The following is a 17794-nucleotide window of genomic DNA, read 5'->3' on the forward strand; positions in this document are numbered from 1 at the left end:
CTTTGGATTCAGTGGGCTCACTTGCTTGCTAGGGGCCTGCTCTGACTCTCCTGCACTTGGTGAGTCCCTTGGACCTTGCTGGTCACCAAATTGTACCTTTTTTGTCTGCCATGTCTGTTACTGCTGCCAAGGCTTGTTGATGCTCCCGCCGGACACGACCCCCTGGGTCTCGATTTCCGACGTGGGACGGTTTGTGAATGGCTCCTGGTATTCCAGTGTCTCCTGGTCCTCACGGCTGCAGCAGCATGGTACCATCAACTCTTGTATCTTCCGTCATCGGTGGTCATTGGTCTTCTGTGCCTCCTGGTCACTCCAGGGTGGTATAAACTCTGTCCTGTCTGTTTGCAGGTACTCCTCTTAAATAATCCATCCTTGGATTGCACTTAACTTTCACCTTCGCCAGCGTCATCTTTACTGAAGTTCTCCATTGTCTGACGTTTTCCGACATCACTTTGCACCTATGCACCGGCTTCTCTGGTGCAGGTATCCTGGTTCCAGGGGTATACGTGGGTGGGGTGACTCCAACATTTCATCTTCCACAGGGTTTCTTCAGGGTCCACTGGGAAGGGTCCTTCTTAAAAACGGCTACCGCGACTTTCCTATTGATTTGCATTGAATACGCTGCTGTGTTTCAATTCTGTTCACAGCCTCCATGGGTGTTTACCTCGGGTGGTTCCTTGGGTTCTGAGCTCTTCTGAGTCTTTAGGTTCAAGTCTCGACTTCGTCGCAGTTCGCATTCTGCTTCTTTAGTATATGGTTTGGTCTCTCCCTGGAGACCACTGCGTATTTGTGCTAACCTGTTTCCATTTCAAATATTGTGTGTATTGTGTTGATATCACAGTGTAGGAGATATACCAAGGTGTTAGTGAGTGTGTGTATAATATAACAATTTTTTTTAAACTTTGCTGTGTGGTTCTTTTTCGTTTAACCTACACTATACGATTAGTTCTGGTAACACAAACTGCTTAATACTCCTTGACTAAGCCTGAAGGTTGCTCTCCACAGCTATCACTTGGAGAGCTTTGTATGGTTTAAGACCACTAAAATCACCATAAGGGTTGTGTGGATTAGTGCAAGTTGCTTCACGTAAGTAAGTGTGCACCATATACTAAGCCAACCTCCTACAGTTCACTGTTGACCAGGTTCATTATCAGTTTGCAGTACTCCCTTTGCCCTCAGTAGCGCCCCCCAGGTGTTCACAAAAGTGATGTCTGTGATGGCTGCACACCTTCCGAAGTCGGGGTACTAATCTTCCCCTACCTCAATGGCAGGCTGCTGTAGGCACGATTGTGTCAGGAAGTAGTCCACTACTTTCAGACAATGGCTAACCTAAAGTCATTGGGGTTTACTATCCACATGTTGACTTCACACCTTACTCCTTCACAGACCACCCCATTCATCAAAGAAATTCTGGATACAGCACAGTTTTGTACCGTTCTCCTGGAGAGAATTCTGGACGTTCCGGCTTTAAATCTTAATGTCTGTCCTTGATCTAAATATGGGATGACTCTGATGCCCTTGGGTTGTTGGCGTCCTGAATTCTGCTGCCCCAACACACCAGGTGGCACTGCAGTGGGATCTCAAATCCCAGTAGGATCAACACCCGGTAAATCTGTCGACTAAATCCTGGTTTTGGAGGAGGCTGGAAAAGATTTGCAGTGGTTTCTGCTGGACCCCGATTAGGTCAGTGGCAAGTCCCTCTCTTTACACCATACACAGAACTGACGGTGGTCACTGATTCAGTATTACTGGGTTGGGAGTAGTTGGGTTCAGAGGCTCTGGTCTCCAGCTGAAACTTCTAATCATTTTGTTAGTGTTGCGGGTGATTAGCTTAGTGTTGTAGGCATTCCTCCCCATCATCAAAAGAAGACTGGTGCATGTCTTCACAAACAACACCATTGCCATGTGGTAATGCACCAGCATCGTGGGTTAGTGTTGTGGGTCCTGTGCCAGAAGGTCCTCGGACTCTGGAAGTGATTGAACCGCCAATGGATTGCTCTAGTTGTGAACCACCCAGCAAGGTCTTTAAACGCCATTGTGGACAAACTCAGCTGCAGGCACCTTTAGATTATGAATGGCAACTGCACCCAGAGGTGGCACAGGGCATCTTCCAGCTATGGGAAGAACCCTCTCTATTTTCATCACTGCTGAGACTACTGCTGAACACGCAATGTCAGCAGTTTCTGCTGGCTGTAGTTTCCAAAACAGGTCTCTCGAAGACTAAAATACAAATTGAACGATTGTGATGAGATTAGCTGCACTCAGTGTTATTTCCTTAAGTTGAAAAGTGCTCACACCTAGGGCCAATCGTTCCAATAAAAAAAACCTAGCTTCACTTGCAAACACAGAAAGAAGGAGCACATGTTGACAGTCTAAGTACAAACTGTACAATATATCATACATTACAAAGATTGGCAAATAAGAGGTGACTAATACAGCACAAATGCCTAATGGAGAGCTCCTGAGTCAAGGAAGAAGAAATTGCAGGTAAAAACATTTGTTTCCACCAAAAATTACTGTTGAGGGAAGAGGATTGGCGGATAAAGAGATAAGAGATTATGCCAAAAACCAAAAAGGAACACTGAGGTGAGATGACTGATTTAAGAAAACCACATGGTCGGGGAATGCGAACGTGGTATGAGGCATACCCCCTCAAGGTTCTTCCCCAAGGGCCGCCAAAAACGCACACAGACACACACAAGGTCTGTGGTCTTAGTGCGGAGGACTGCAGGTCATGCACAGCATTCCTGCCCAAAACCATTAGGGCAATGCCAAAGCAGGAATGGGCACACTGTGCAATGGGATTGCCACAGATAAAGCAAGCGTCCCTAAAAGTTCTAGGCCTGTGAAGCGATGACAAAGACAAACTGTAAATAAAGTAGGCCCAAGGGGAAGAGATTGTTGAGCGTCAAACTGGCAAGAGCCACAGTAAAGTTGCGAGAGAGGAATACGGACTAATGGTAACCCCCACAGAGCCTAGAAACAGTTGAGCCGACATCTGACTTGAAAAAACTGCCATGATGCCGAAATCATTGATGCCAAAGGGCAGAGTGGAGCCCGAGGAGTTGCACTGGTCCAAGACAAGGGACACTGAAAGAGGCAAACCCGTTTTGGCCTTGAGATGATCAAAAGCATAGGAGGGAGGTAGCGAAAGCCAGCTCGACGCTTGTTGCAAAGACTGGAGCCATTACAACGTCAAACTCCGCATCAGCCCCAAAAACTAGAGAAGCATTGAGACACCGACGCTATCGAAGTTTTTCAGCATTGACAATGAAATCTATGTAATGGTATCTATTCCAATGGTGAGAAATCTGCGGATAGAAGTCCCCATCAGAAGAACAAGTTTTGCAGCGTGAATCTTTCTGGATTCACTATGCTGTGCATTATTCCGCGGTCTAGTGGTTGGGTCTGGAATCGTAGTCTTTTCTTTATTTCTTTTTTTTTGTAGCCCTGGTGGGCGTCGACGTCGGCACGCTTCCTGCGGAAGCTCCCACCTCCACCTTTGGGCGCCATCTTCAGATTCTTTTTTCCGCCGTTGGGTCTAGATTGTTCCCGAAGGGGCTCCAGAGTTTTGGAGAGAAGACGCAGAAAGGTCGATTTTGCAAAGAAAATACAGAGAAGACGACGAGGAACAACACGATCGAGCCGGGACGACAAAGGAGAATGCGCGCACATAGGGCCCCCTGAGCACGAGAAATTGACAAACACCGTTTAAGTTCTGCCGTAACTGCCACCACAAGTACACGCAGAAGGACCAGCACCCGGTTTGCAAACTCTGCCTACCGGTCGATCACGAGAGCAAGGACTGCAACGCCTGCTTCGACTTCACACCGAAGACTCTCCGGGTTAGAGAGCGTCAGAGATGAGCCAATTACAGCATGCAGGGCAAGGGCCAACCACCGTCCCTTCGAGACCTGGGGCTCTCGAGCGACCAGGAGGACTACGTCGCCGGAGAAGACGACGGCTACACGGTCGTAGAGACCGACAAGAAGACTTCAAAGGAGGTAGGAGAGTTGACGACCCCTAACCCCACGAAAGACCCCCGAAGGTCTGAGCAAGACCCTCGAAAAACTAAGTCGAAGTCCTCGAAAGGAGCACTGGCGCCCAAACCCTCGACGGCCGCAGATGCATCCAAGGACAAACAGCCCAGCGGATCCTTAGATAAAGACTCCCAGGTGGCGAAGACCGGCGAAAAGCCAAGGTCGTCGAAGCACGTCCCCGAAAAGGAACGTTCGTCTTCGAGAGACAAGGACCCGAAGGGCGCTTGGGCGTCGACCAAGGATCCAAAGCCCTTCTCGACGTCGACGTATACGTCGAGATCAGCCGAACACTTCGACGCCGAACAGGCGGCCGAAATGAAAAGGAAGAAAAGACGGCTCGAGGCAGAGATGGATAACATACTGCAGAGGAAAAGGGACTTCGATGAAAAAATAAGGAGCTTCGCGATTCTGTCGAAGTGGAAGAGGAGGACGACTTCGAGGCCGAACAGCCACCGAAAAGTCCTGAGAACCTGACCAAACAGAGGAAGAAGCCTCCTACTACGAGGAGGAGGGTGACGACTATCAACAGTCGATCTTCGGCTCAATATCCTCGGGGACACAGGACCTGGAGTGGCAGGACCTCGACGCCGAAAATCCAGAAGAGGGCGTAGACACGTACCCTTTGAGGCCTTCACCGCCAGACGACATTGGGGCCTACAATATCGCCATCAAAAATGCGGCGGCAGCTTTTGGAGTTAAGCTGGATGAGGAGAAGCCGAAGGCAGACTTCCTCTTGGAGACCCTGCTCCCCACACAAACTAGGAGCCAGTACCTACCCATGATGGACAGTGTCATGGCCCAGGGAAAAGAGGCGTTCAAAGAACCGGCTACTTCTAGGTCAGTGACGAGGACAGAAAAGAAGTACAAACACTCCTCTAAAGATCCTCCCTACATCAGAGCATCTGTGACGGCGGACTCCATTATTGCAGCGACCGCCAGAAAAAGGGCAAGTGTGCCAACAACAGGGCCACCACAAGACCAGGAAAGCAGGAGGATGGACCTAACAGGGAGGAAGATAGAGAGAAATGCTGCAGTGCACTGGCGCATGGTGAACTCTAACGCCCTGCTGAACAGGCACCAGTACCAGATTCTGGATGAAATTGGACAGCTGCTCAAACCTCTCCCAGATGAGTACCAACAGAGGACTGCACACCTCGGGGAAGAGGGGAAAAATGTGGCAAACTCTTGCCTCAAGACAGCTTTGAATGGTGCGGACACGTCCAGCAGGCTGATGATGTTGGGAATAACGGAGAGGAGACAGGCCTGGCTCAGGATCTCAGGCTTCAAACCGGAGGTGCAGAACAACATCCTAGGCACCCCGTTCAATGGGGAGACACTGTTTGGGGTGCCGGCGGATGACAAACTCACCCAACTCAAAAAGAACGAAACTGCAAGATCCATGGGGGCCTTACAGTTCAGGGGCACAAAAAGGGGTACTACGTCACGGAGGCCGAACGGGGCCTGTGGACTCCAGCGGATGGGGTCAGACACATCAACTACCTGGAACTAAAGACAGTGTTCCTCGCCCTGAAGGCCTTCCAAACGAAATTGTATGGCCAGAGAGTGTTGATCCAGACAGACAACACGATAACGATGTTCTACATCAACAAGCAGGGAGGAACACAATCAGCACCGCTGTCAAACCTAGCTCAGGAGATATGGAGATGGGCCATACTACTAAAAATAGACCTGCTATCCATACACCTACCAGGGAAGGACAATGTGGAAGCAGACTGGCTCAGCAGGCAGACATCGGCATCCCGCGAGTGGGAGCTCAAAGCACAGGAAACGCAAAAGCTGTTCAGAAGGTGGGGAACACCGACAATAGACCTGTTTGCAACACACCAGAATGCAAAATGCCAAAGCTTTACATCCAGGCAACTAGGGGAAGGATCCCTGGGGAATGCCCTATGGATAAACTGGTCGAAGACATTTGCCTACCCTTTCTCCCCGATACCACTGATACACAGAGTACTCAACAAGTGCAGAACCAGCAGCATGACCCTAATCCTGATGGCACCACAGTGGGCCAGGCAGACCTGGTACTCGCAGATAATGGAAATGGCACAGGGTGCACCACACAAGTTCGGGAAAAGGAAGGACTTACTCTCCATGTAAGGCAGAGATGTCCTACATCCAGAGCCAGAGAGCCTCAGCTTAGCAGCGTGGCTCCTGAGGACATACTTTGGACACCTTAAGTTACCTGAGAGCACCCTGCGGGTACTACGAGAGGCAAGAAGACCTATCACACAACGGTGCTATGTGGCAAAATGGAAGAGATTCACACTATGGTGCTACAAGAAAAAGCTACACAAAAAGATGACAAAAGAATCAACGGTGTTAAGATATCTCACACACCTGCTGAAGGAAAACTTAAGCTCCTCCTCGGCGATAGTGGCATACACAAGAGGAGAAACGGGGAAGAGCCTCTTTACATCAGATAGTCAAGAGATTCCTGGAAGGGGCGAAGAGGATCGCACCTCCAAAAAGGATACCACCGCCGGCATGGAACCTCAACTTAGTGCTAACAGAGCTCATGAAAGCGCCTTTTGAGCCGATTCATAGGGCATCACTACAAATGCGGACTATGAAAACAGCCTTCTTGGTGGCAATCACCTCGCTGCGCAGGGTGAGCGAACTACAGGCACTAACACTACAAGAAACCTACATCCAAATACACAATGATAGGGTGGTGATGAGGACTGACGCACACTTTATGCCAAAGGTGGTGTCAAGGTTCCACATCAACCAAACAATACAAATACCAAGCTTCTTTCAGAAGCCAACCACAAGCGCAGAGAGGGTACTGCACACTCTGGACGCTAGAAGGGCAGTAATGCACTACATAGAAAGGACCAAGGAGCACAGGAAAACAAAGCTGTTTTTTGTGTCCTTCGCAAGCAGTTTCCTGGGTAGACCAGTCACAAAGGTAACCATCGCACGATGGATCGCACGGACTATACAACTATGCCACAAACAGGCAGGCCAAGAGCTAGCAGAGGGGACACGAGCCCACTCTACTAGGAAGAAGGGCGCAACAATAACCTTCCTGGCTAACACACCCATTCAAGACATATGCCTGACGGCAACATGGACTTCAGTGCAGACATTCACTAAGCACTACTGCGAGGATATACAGATGAACAAGGAAGCACATGTAGGACAAAAGGTGCTTCAACATATATTCAACAACCAACGCTCATCTTCCACCCAGCCGCCACAACAATAACAAACCGCTACAAAGTCTATGCACAGCATAGTGAATCCAGAAAGATTCACGCTGCAAAACGAATAGTTTCTTACCTGTCGGTGTAGTTCTGCAGCTTGAAGATCTTTCTGGATTCACTAGTGAACCCACTCACCTCCGCCAGAAAGATGAGGCTGGAGAATACAAGGACAAAACAGAAAACAGACACCTTGACAGACCAGCGGGGAAAAATTACTTAATACAGAAACAATTGCCAAAGGATTCACACAGAACAATCCAAGAAAAAAAGAATCCGAAGATGGCACCCAAAGGTGGGAGCTTCCGCAGGAAGCGTGCTCGTCACAGGAAGTACACCAAAGGTGGGACGTCGACGCCCACCTGGGCTACAAAAAAGAAAGACAAGACTACGATTCCGGACCCAATCACTAGACCGTGGAATAATGCACAGCATATTGAATCCAGAAAGATCTTCAAGCTGCAAAACTACTGTTGGACTTGGCCCTTCTGGCAGGTTCACCCCTAAACTTTTTGCTTGTAATGGTGACCTGGTGATGGTGATTTTTGGGTTCTGCGCACTTTCACTGTGTCCCAGTGAAAAGTGCGTGCGCACTCTGAGTGCACGTGGTGAGATAGGCCTGCCCTCCCATTGGAATGCATGGGGAATGTATGTGTCCCTGGTAGTTCCTGATGCGTGGGGTGTACAGGCTCGAGTCTGGTATGTGCGGACTCGTGTGACTGAATGCTGCGAGATGATGTATGCGGCGTGTATGTGTCTAGTGTGGAAGTGCCGCTTCTAGACATGGCTGTGCGTGTGCTGTGAGGGTGCTGGCGTGTGAGTGGCAGAAGCTGGCTGGGGAGCCTGGCTCCAAGAGTCTGTGGGTCTGCCCCGGTGGTGAATGGAGAGATTAGCATGCTGATGTGAGGGAGGGGCTGCACCTGGGTCCTGAATAGGGCTGGGCTTTCCCCACACAATGCTGGCTCCGCCCCCTGGGGTGCGTCTAATGACCCTAGCCTGCCTAGTGAATGAAAAGGGTGGTTGAGCACATCAAGGGTGCTCCAAAACCAGCTGCGACTGGTTTGCCCCTTCACCCTGTGCCAGAACAAAGGATTACCTGTATAAAAATGGGGCTGTGTCCCCACACAAACTGTTCGTTCCTGATCTTACTGAGGGGGGCTGCTGCTGCTGGCGCCAGGAGGAACTGCCACTTGGGACTGCCTTCCTGCCTGGAGGGCCCAGTGAGCTGGCCCCTGGCCCAGCTTCCCCCCCCCCCCCCCCCCCCTTTGTTGCTGGACTTTCCCTATAGCGCCTGGAAGCGCTTGGCTTTTACCTCTGGCACCTGGGAGCGCTGTTAATTGTCCTAAAGCGCTTGGGAGCGCTTTATTTGCCACTTACAGCGCTTGGGAGCGCTTTGTTTGCAAAAGCCGGTGCCAACCCGGCATTTGGCTGCGTGGCGGAGCAGAGCGGCACGGGTACCACCCCGCTCATTGCCGCACTTTCCCAGCCTGTGCCCACCCGGCATTGCCCCACTGGTTTGCTGCCCCAAGCGAGTGCCCACCTCGACTTCGCCGCCGCAGCCCAGGAGTGTGTGCAGCCCCCGCCGGGCCGCCATGCTGCCTGCGACAACCCGGAATCACGCCAAGCAGGAAGCAGCTCGCTGGCCAATCCCAGCGCGGCCTGCAGGAATAGCCGCGGCGCGAGAAGCAGAGTGGCTGCAGGTGCAGGCGGGGCTCCGGTGCCTTAAGGAGAGCCCCGCGCTGCCCACAGACGAAGGAGGAAGCCGGTCCCCGACGACTGAGAAGGAGAGCCCCGAGGTGCGGGAGCTCTCCTGTGTCCCGGGAGCAGAGAAGCAGCCGCCTGAGACAGGAGCCCGGTAAGGTGGGAGCTCGGGGTTGTTGCCTAGAGTTCCCCCGGGCGGCCCCACGTGGTAGCGGGCTGCCCCTGCATTCGAGGGCACCCTGTTGTCAAGAGCCCCCGAGAGGCTCGGGGGCAGTGCATTGTGAGGAGCCTAGAGAGGCTCGTGGCTGCATTTTTGTTTATTTGGAGGCTCACGGGCAATTGCGGGTTCAGAGTCCCGAGTGGGCGACTCCTACGCCGTGGGCATTGGTTCTCTTGAGTCCAAGAGGGGCTCCAACGACGCAGCAATTCTGTATTGAGCCTGCGAGGCTCCCACGGGGCCTCCTTTTTTAGAGCCGACGAGAGGCTCCAACGTCACGGGGGCAGTTCTTGCAGAGCCCCGAGAGGCTCAGTGGCAGCCGCACCTTTGTGTTTAGAGCCAAGAGAGGCTCTAGGTGGCAATCAGTGTTCTTGAGCCCACGAGGCTCCAACGTTGGCCCATCCTTGTCTTCACAGCTGCCAACCACTTCGTGGGCAGCTGCTACGTTTAGGCCCCTGACATTGGGACACAGGGCGTCCTAGCCCCAACAAGGCCAGTTGGCCTAGGGACAGTCACAGGTGGTGACTAATGTGACTTTTACGCAATTGTGTTCTTTGATACACCTCTGAATGTTCTTAGGCATCATGTGTTTTCCTTCCCTGCACCTCTGCATGTGTGGTTTATGCATCATGTGCCTTAGACCTTACACCTCTGAATGTATGTTATGCATCATGTGTTATGTGCTTATACCCCTACAGGTGTCGTGATACTTAGGTGGTTTTTCTTGCTAGTACAGGTGGTGCTAGTGAGGTCCTACTTCCCTGCGTGATATTTTCCTAAGGTGGTTAGTGTTGCGTAGGTGGTTCTGACCTGTTACCAGTGATTACTGGTTGTGTGCTTTATGTTCTATTCTGTGCTACAGTGATTTATATTCTATGTTCGAAGTACTAGTTCTACCAAGTGCTAAGTTCTAAAAGTGCTGATTCCTGACAGTGGTCCAGGTGGCCCTGTCTTGTACATATCCCCTGTAAATTCTGCCCGTTGGCACATTGTAAAGTGTGTGTTTTTATCTAATGTGTTTTGGTGGTATACAAACGCTATTTTTATATACAACCTTGTGTGGAGTTTCCTTTGTGGTGGGCCTTGGGCGTTGTTGCTGGGGTGCGTGCGCAAACACTTAACTCACATTGCCTCCGAGTTTAGCCTTACTGCTCGTGCTACGTAACCAAGGGGGTGAGCAGGGGTTATCTTGGCGTGTAACTCCCTTGCCCTGACGTGGAAGTGGTGGTCTCTGACTGACTTTGGCGCAAGCCCTGGCCAGCCAGGGATCCCATTTCTAACAACTACACCGACAGGTAAGAAACTATTTGTTACTTACCTTCGATAACTGTCTTTCTGGTAGATACTCTAACCGCAGATTACTCACTGAAACTCATCATTCTTTGTAATGGGCTCTTTTTCCTTCTAAAAAGGTCCCAAGTCTAGAGATTTGCACACTATTCATTCTCATCTGCTGATGGGCCTGCATTGCAGGGCACAGAAAGCAGTTGACGTCAGTGCAAATGGATGGTGCTTCAATGCAGCTCCACTCGTAACTGAGTTGAATGAGGTCAGCACAGAGCTTCACAGCACCACACACTTGTGCACAGGCGTACTGCTCTAGAGATTTCCACATCCAGTCTGATGCCTGGGGAATATTCAGAACGTGTGGAATCTGCAATTAGAGAATCCACCAACAAGATGGTTACCTAAGGTAAGTAACTGATTAATTTGATTAATTTGCCATGGGTATTATTGCCTTCATTATGCATACTGATCATCCAGCTTCATGTATGCAAGATGGCATATGCCAATCCCCAAATTAACTTCAAAAACTATTTTTGGGAGGTGGTTGACAATGCTTTGCCTAATGCTGGCCTTCTAAAAAACTTGTAAAGAACACACCTAGTTTCCTTTTAAAACAAGTGTTTCCTGTTTTAAGATCTATTTGGTTCAATTACATTTTCATTACTCCCTATAATGTATTCTGTTTATGAGCTACTTAAGAGGTTCTAGAATGTCTCCTTTTATGCTGTCCTTCCAGCTTTCTAAAGTTGAAAGGTATCCATCTGTTATTGTAAGTGATCATGTGCATTGACTTACAACCCGATCTAAATCTGTGCATGGATTCATTAATCACTGTGGGTTCTTGTACCCAAGTTGATTCTAGGTTTGGTAATTTTAAGTTGTCATGTTTCTATCACATCTCCCCACCACCCATAGATAGGTAATTCTCTCATCATTGAGGATGGAGTGTACCATAAGAATATAGCTGTAGGCAATGGTGAGGTTGTTGTGATAGCGTGTACTGTGCTGTCTCAGAACTATGCTGGTCATCCCCAAACCTCCCAACTTGCATGTGCTTGTCTTAGTTTGTATGCAGAATTGAAACACTATTTGATATGAAGAGGGCAAGTGGTAACTACAATAATGTGGATCTGAAATACTGAACCATTGCTATGGTCTTTTAAATCTAAGGCTAAAGACTGTTGTGCTATTGGAGGTGATAATTAAGAAACCTACTATTAAAATAGGTTTATTAGTGTCCCTAGTAACATTTGGAGTAAGACTGTGATACCCTTTTAATCTGCAGAATAGAGTTTGTTAGGGCTTAGTGTAACATCACCTTTAAGTATTATCTTAAAGTAATTATCTTTGCAACAACCACTGCTACACTTAGTCTGTACAATCCAAGTCATAGTATTCTTAAGTTTTGGTTTAGTTGCTTAAAGTGATACCATGTGTTGCATTACCTCCGAGTAAATTTCTTGGCATTCTGTTCTAACTCTTACCTCTTTTTTTTCCCTCTAGAACTGAATGTGGAAGATGACGTTTGGATAGTGTGTGTGGCCGAAGAGTGAAGCCTTTGGGGGGGAAAAGCTAGCTGACTTAATATTTTTCTTTGTTCTACTTTCACTCTGAAAGTTTTTAAAACTCCTCATCAGGTGCATCTTTATATTCCATACGATGCTACGAGTCCCAGTCCCTGTGTACCTTTTCATGGTCCAATTTGATATTGGAAGGGTGAGGGAGGGAAGAAAAGGTAGATTTTGAATTATTTAAAACAATGTTCAGTATGTTGTGAATAAAGGAAAGACTTACACAACCCAAATACAAGTTCTCTTCCCAAAGGATGACCAAGATTACATGCTGGCTCTGCCTTTTAAACAGCAGAAAACCTTGAGTATTTTCACTCTTGTACAGTGTGAACGGAAGATGCTCTTATATACTCCCTTGCAAGGCAATGATCCTTTTCATTCTTTGCAGTTTGGCTCCAGTATTTGGTCTTCTGGGGAACAGATAGAAGATGCACATATGCTGCTGATTTTCTATTAGTAGGTGGCGTGCTTTTGTCTTGGATTGTCCCCACAACTCCACTCTGATAGTCACACTAAGGTGCTGACTTGGAAAAACCCTTGGGCACAATAGGAGGCATCCCACCGCCGCATCCCCCCAAACCTAGCTCTAGTGTATCTCTCAAGAAGTAAATACTTTGATTAACAGAGTCCCTCCTTCCTTGCCACTTTCCCAGTATATACACATGCACAGGAGGGTACAGGTTAAATTATGTTTGTACTGGTTTAAAACGAAAACAAAACTTGTATGTATTGAATGCCATCAATTACATGAACCCCCAAACACCTGTGATGCCTCTATACCTATGGTCAAGCAAGAGTTTCTACCGTCTCTGGCATGAGTTACTGTAATATAATGCCTTGATTGACTTACCACAGCGATATGAGAGGGGTGGGGGGTGGGTCAGGGGGGAGGACCTGTGTCAACACCACCCTTAAATTCTGAGGCCAGTTTCTTGAAGCTGAGTTACGAAAGGGAACAAGTCAGCTGTGTGAAGGAGGACTGCACTGCATGTATTTTATTTCTGTACTTCTCTCCTTCAACCAGCATTCAAAAAGATGAAAGATACACATTATGCTCAATATTGTCAAAGCAACCGATCTCCACCCTGATGATTCTGGCAAACTCTGAGCATATTCTGAACACAGGATGTCTGCTTTGGAAATCCCTGCACTGATTGCTTATAAAACTTGTGGAGCACAGTTAATTCTTAAGAATCTGTGTGATGGGTCCTCGGCATATGTGCCTCTGTCGAGAACCAACAGTGTTGGGAGTGTTGATATTGGCATGTTTCATTTTTTTGTTTGCTGAAATTTTCAGCAGTTTTATTCCCCTTTTGGGCAGTGTAAGCTTCTGCGTCCATCCCTTTGACATTTCCTCCTTGCTCTTTCTTCTCTTCTTCCTCCACTGTTTTCTTAATAAATTTATATTTTGTAAAACAGATTCTGTTGTACCAAAAGATGTTTTGCAGTCTCTTTGAATTTCTTAGGCAAGCGATTTGTTTCTTTTCATTTTTTTTAAATTTAATTTATCGGGTATTTTTTTTTTTATCCCAGTCCCATTCAGTCCTGTTCTGGTTTTTGGCACCATCAGTATCAAATGTACAAACGGTTCTTGCTAACCAACACCAGGTATATCTGATGTTCAGATGAGTTCCAATAAAATATTTTTTTTTCAGTGTTCTGTCTTTATTCTGGCTTGGTGGTCCGAATACAGCATGTTCTGCCTGCCTCTGGTTTGTTTTTTGAATATGGGAAGCACATGAGATAATTTCATTAACTTACAGTGGTTTAATTAATGCTGTTTCCATCTATTCATAGCCCTGTGTTCTCCATTATGCAATTCTTCACTGATATTACTTGGTATGGAATACTTTTGCCCAAGAGCTGGATTCTGGATTGCTTTTGCAGAGAGAAATTCTCCTCTCTCAAAAAAATAGTATTTTAAAATCATTCCAATTTGCCAGCTGTGCCTCAGTTGAGAAGCATAGCTAATACGTTTATATATTTTATATCCTAAACCAAATGGCCCTCCATTAATAAGTCTTATATGTGTATGTCTGTGTTTGAGGCATGTGAGCTGTAGATCACGTACTTTGCATACTCCTTCCATCTAGTGTTGGGTCCGGATGTTTGCAAATTGTTTTTTTTCGAAGAAGTCTTTCCTAGTCACAAGGTAGGGTGACCCCTCCTTTCGGTGATAGTGCGCATGGGCATCGATTCCATTGTTAGATTGTTTTTTTCGCCATCGGGTTCGGATGTGTATTTCTCTGCTCTGGTTCCAAACCGTTCTTCGGGTTCCCCTCGTACATGTATCCCACTACTCTGCATATTGTGTCGTAGAAGAAAATATCAGTTTCGATCGGAAGACTCATGGAAGGCCATCGGGCCTAACTGCGTTGGTCCACCTCGCAGTCGATGGAATGGACTCCATTTAAAAATTATGTCCTCGGTGCCACACAAAGAATCCGCGCACTGACTCGCACACAGTGTGCAACTTGTGCTCATCTCCTGAGCACAATGAACAGGACTGTGACGCGTGTAGTTCGTTTCAATCCAAGAAAATTCTCTGCGATTGTCGGGCTCGATGTCGTGAAATGCAAAGCCAGTCCTGCGAATACACGCAGGACATCTTCGGTGAAAGGTCCGAGCAAGAAGACTTTGATGCACAACGGGCCGAGAAGGAACAAGAAGAGCAGGCCTTATCTGTGCCGGAATCTGACTCTGAGATGGAAGTGGACATACCCCAAGGTCAAGGTCCCTTGAGTACCGAACACCCCTTCCCCCGAAATCCAACCCAAACTAAGCATGAGGCTTCGGTGCCACCTCTGTCTCCAGGCCAAGGTCTGCACAGAGATGACGTTTCTGATGCCCCGCTTCGCGGCTCGGCACCAAAACACATCGCTAAGCCTTCCGCTCGGGATCAAGTCGGCCAAAGCCACCACGTAGCCAAAGCCTTCTAGCACAAAGTTATAAACTGCATCGGAACTGGAAGCCTCCGCGGAAATTGAAGCCAGCTTCGGAGCCGAAACCTTCTGCAACGAAAGGCCATTCCATCCTGGTACCGAAGTGGTCGATGCCGAAAACAAAAGATGCTCCTTCCAAGCCGAAGGATCCAATTTTCAACTTCCCGCCTTCCAAATTGGATCCTAAACAAAAGGAACTTTACATTAATTTTGATACAGGACATCTTACCAAATTGCCTCACAAGTGCAAACCAGAGCCAGAGGACATACAATATAAAATTCCCTTAGCGAAGGTCGGTACTAACCCTTCTCCTCCTCTTCCACCATGTTCCCCTACACCTGCCCCACCTTTTTTTTTTTACTGAGTTTTATATAGTGCGAACTTGACACAATTCAGGTATTGGAGTGCTTTACATAGCACACCAGTTGCATTACATGAGGACACATTCATTTTTGTTAGGCACAGGGAGATAAAGTGATTTGCCCAGAATCACATTATGTTCAGCGTCATTGTCGAGACCTTCTCCAACATTAGAACTATTACCTATCCCACAACAAAATTCTCCACCCTCACAGCCTGATAATGATGATGGGGATATTAAATTACCTGTAGATCCTTGGAAAGACTACACTATCGATCCACCTACAGATAATGACCCAGACCTTTAGCCTGCAAAGCCTTCCCCCTCCTTTCGACAACGTAGGTTATTTAGAACTACTTGCTAGAGCTGCACAATATTGTGGCATACAGCTACACAAAGAATCACTAGATTTCTTGTTTGAAACTTTGAGTAGTACACACAGGTCTAGTTAGACCCTCCCTATGCTCAAAGGTATGATGAGACATGCTGATATCTTCAAGGACACAAAAAAAGAGAGGAAGGTTCACTCTAAGTAAGGTCAGTCGGGAAGCGAGTGTTATCCAAAAATCTTCTCTTTGTTAGTGTAGTTTGGTTAAACCCGGCACACAGCCAACACGTTTCGTTCCCTGGTGATTTTCCGGCTTTGCGACGTTGCACACTGACGACCATCAGTGTTGTCTTCGAACTACACACGTCCTGATACTCTACAAAGAAGCCCTGACGAAGTTCCTGTGGCACTAGGGAACGAAACGCGTTGGCTGTGTGCTGGTTTTAACCAAACTACACTAATAAAGAGAAGATTTTTGGATAACGCTCGCTTCCCGACTGACCTTACTTAGAGTGTACCTTCCTCTCTTTTTGTGGACTTTCTCTGTAATTGACAACTTGCAGCAGCGGATGCCAGAAGTGGTTGCACTCGTGCAAAAAACATATGAAACTGGTGGGATTTAATGTGCATGACCTTGGTCTGCTGCTGTATGCTTTATTGTATTTTGACATCCAGGACCCTGTTCGTGCTCTTATTCTGACTCCTAGAATAGATAAAAAATAAAAGCATACTCCGTCTGATCCAGTCTACCCCTAGACTCCCTTGTTGTCTCTAATGCCTGTAAACAGGCTAATTCACAAACCTCTGGAGATGCTCCCCTTCTGGACAAGGAGTCAAAATAATAGACGCCGCTGGCAAACAAATAGCTGCCCAGGCGGTGATTCATTGATGCATTGCCAACACCCAGGCCCTCATAGCTAGGTATGATAGAGCACACATTCGGACGAAGTGGGGCAATTGCTCCAATATCATCCAGATGAGCACAAAGCTAAAGCACAGGATTTAATACAGGAAGGAAAACTCATCTCTAATTCCTCTATTAGATGTGCCTTAGATGCTGCTGATACCACAGCTCGAGAGATTAACACTAACCTGTTACTTAAGAGTCCCGCCTGATACCTGAACTCCATCATTTTATCTTGAACACTCCGTTTGATGAAGAGCTTCTTTTCGAGCTTGAAGTTGATCAGGCATTAGAGAAAATGAAAAAAAGACACTGATGTAGCTAAATCTACGGGAGACTTAGTCTCCTTCAAACCAGGGCTCCTTTTGTCACTCCTTTGACCGTGGAGGGACCAAGACCACATCCTCAGACACAAATGTTTCCTCGTATAAAGGCAACAATCAATCTTCCTCCACAAGAGGCTTCTTTAGAGGAAGATACAGATACCTACCTTTCCCCCCGATCATTTACACCTGTCGGGGGATGTCTTGTACAATTCCACACCATTTGGCAATCCATAACAGACGAATGGGTGTTAGGAATTATCCAACATGGTTATTGCCTGGAGCTTAACGCCAATCTTCCAAACATTCTACCTTGTTCTCCCAAACTTTCACCAGAACATTTGCACCAGCTCAAACAGGAAGCCCAGTGTCTCTTGCTAAAAGGAGCCATAGAGCCAGTACCATTACAATAGCACGGGTCAGGCGTTTACTCCCAATATTTTCTAATTCCCAAAAAGGATAGCTTATTAAGACCTATTCTGGACCTCCGAGAACTGAAACACTACATACTGTCAGAACATTTCAACATGGTGACACTTCAGCAAGTGCTCCTACTTTTACAACAGGGCGACTTTGTTTCCTCTAGACTTAAAGGACACATATTTAAACATTCCAATTCACCCTGCTCATCTCCAATATCTCAGATTTGTGATAGCGGGTCAACATTACCGATTCAAAGTACTACAGTTTAAAGTCACCACTGCTCCCAGAGTATTTACCCAATGCCTGGCAGTAGTCGCAGCACATCCACGTCCATCCCTACCTCGACGACTGGCTCATCAAAGCCGTCACTTACCTGAAGTGTCTCCAACACAATCCACAATTCACCTACTACATCAACTAGGGTTTACAGTGAATGCTTTGAAGTCCCATCTGCAGCCTTCAAACACACTGC

General features: G+C 47.5%; 1 protein-coding gene across 1 annotated transcript in view; it reads left to right on the forward strand.

Moving 5' to 3' along the window:
- The window catches only part of PSMD11 (proteasome 26S subunit, non-ATPase 11), a 473607-nt gene extending 459913 nt beyond the window's left edge, over positions 1–13694 (forward strand). The window contains exon 14 of the mRNA XM_078645110.1: positions 11973–13694. The gene's annotated coding sequence lies outside the window, so the exon portion shown is untranslated. The remainder of the gene's footprint in view (positions 1–11972) is intronic.
- Positions 13695–17794: the final 4100 nt, after the last annotated feature.

Source organism: Lissotriton helveticus, chromosome 5_1, assembly GCF_964261635.1.
Source record: "Lissotriton helveticus chromosome 5_1, aLisHel1.1, whole genome shotgun sequence".
NCBI lineage: Eukaryota > Metazoa > Chordata > Amphibia > Caudata > Salamandridae > Lissotriton > Lissotriton helveticus.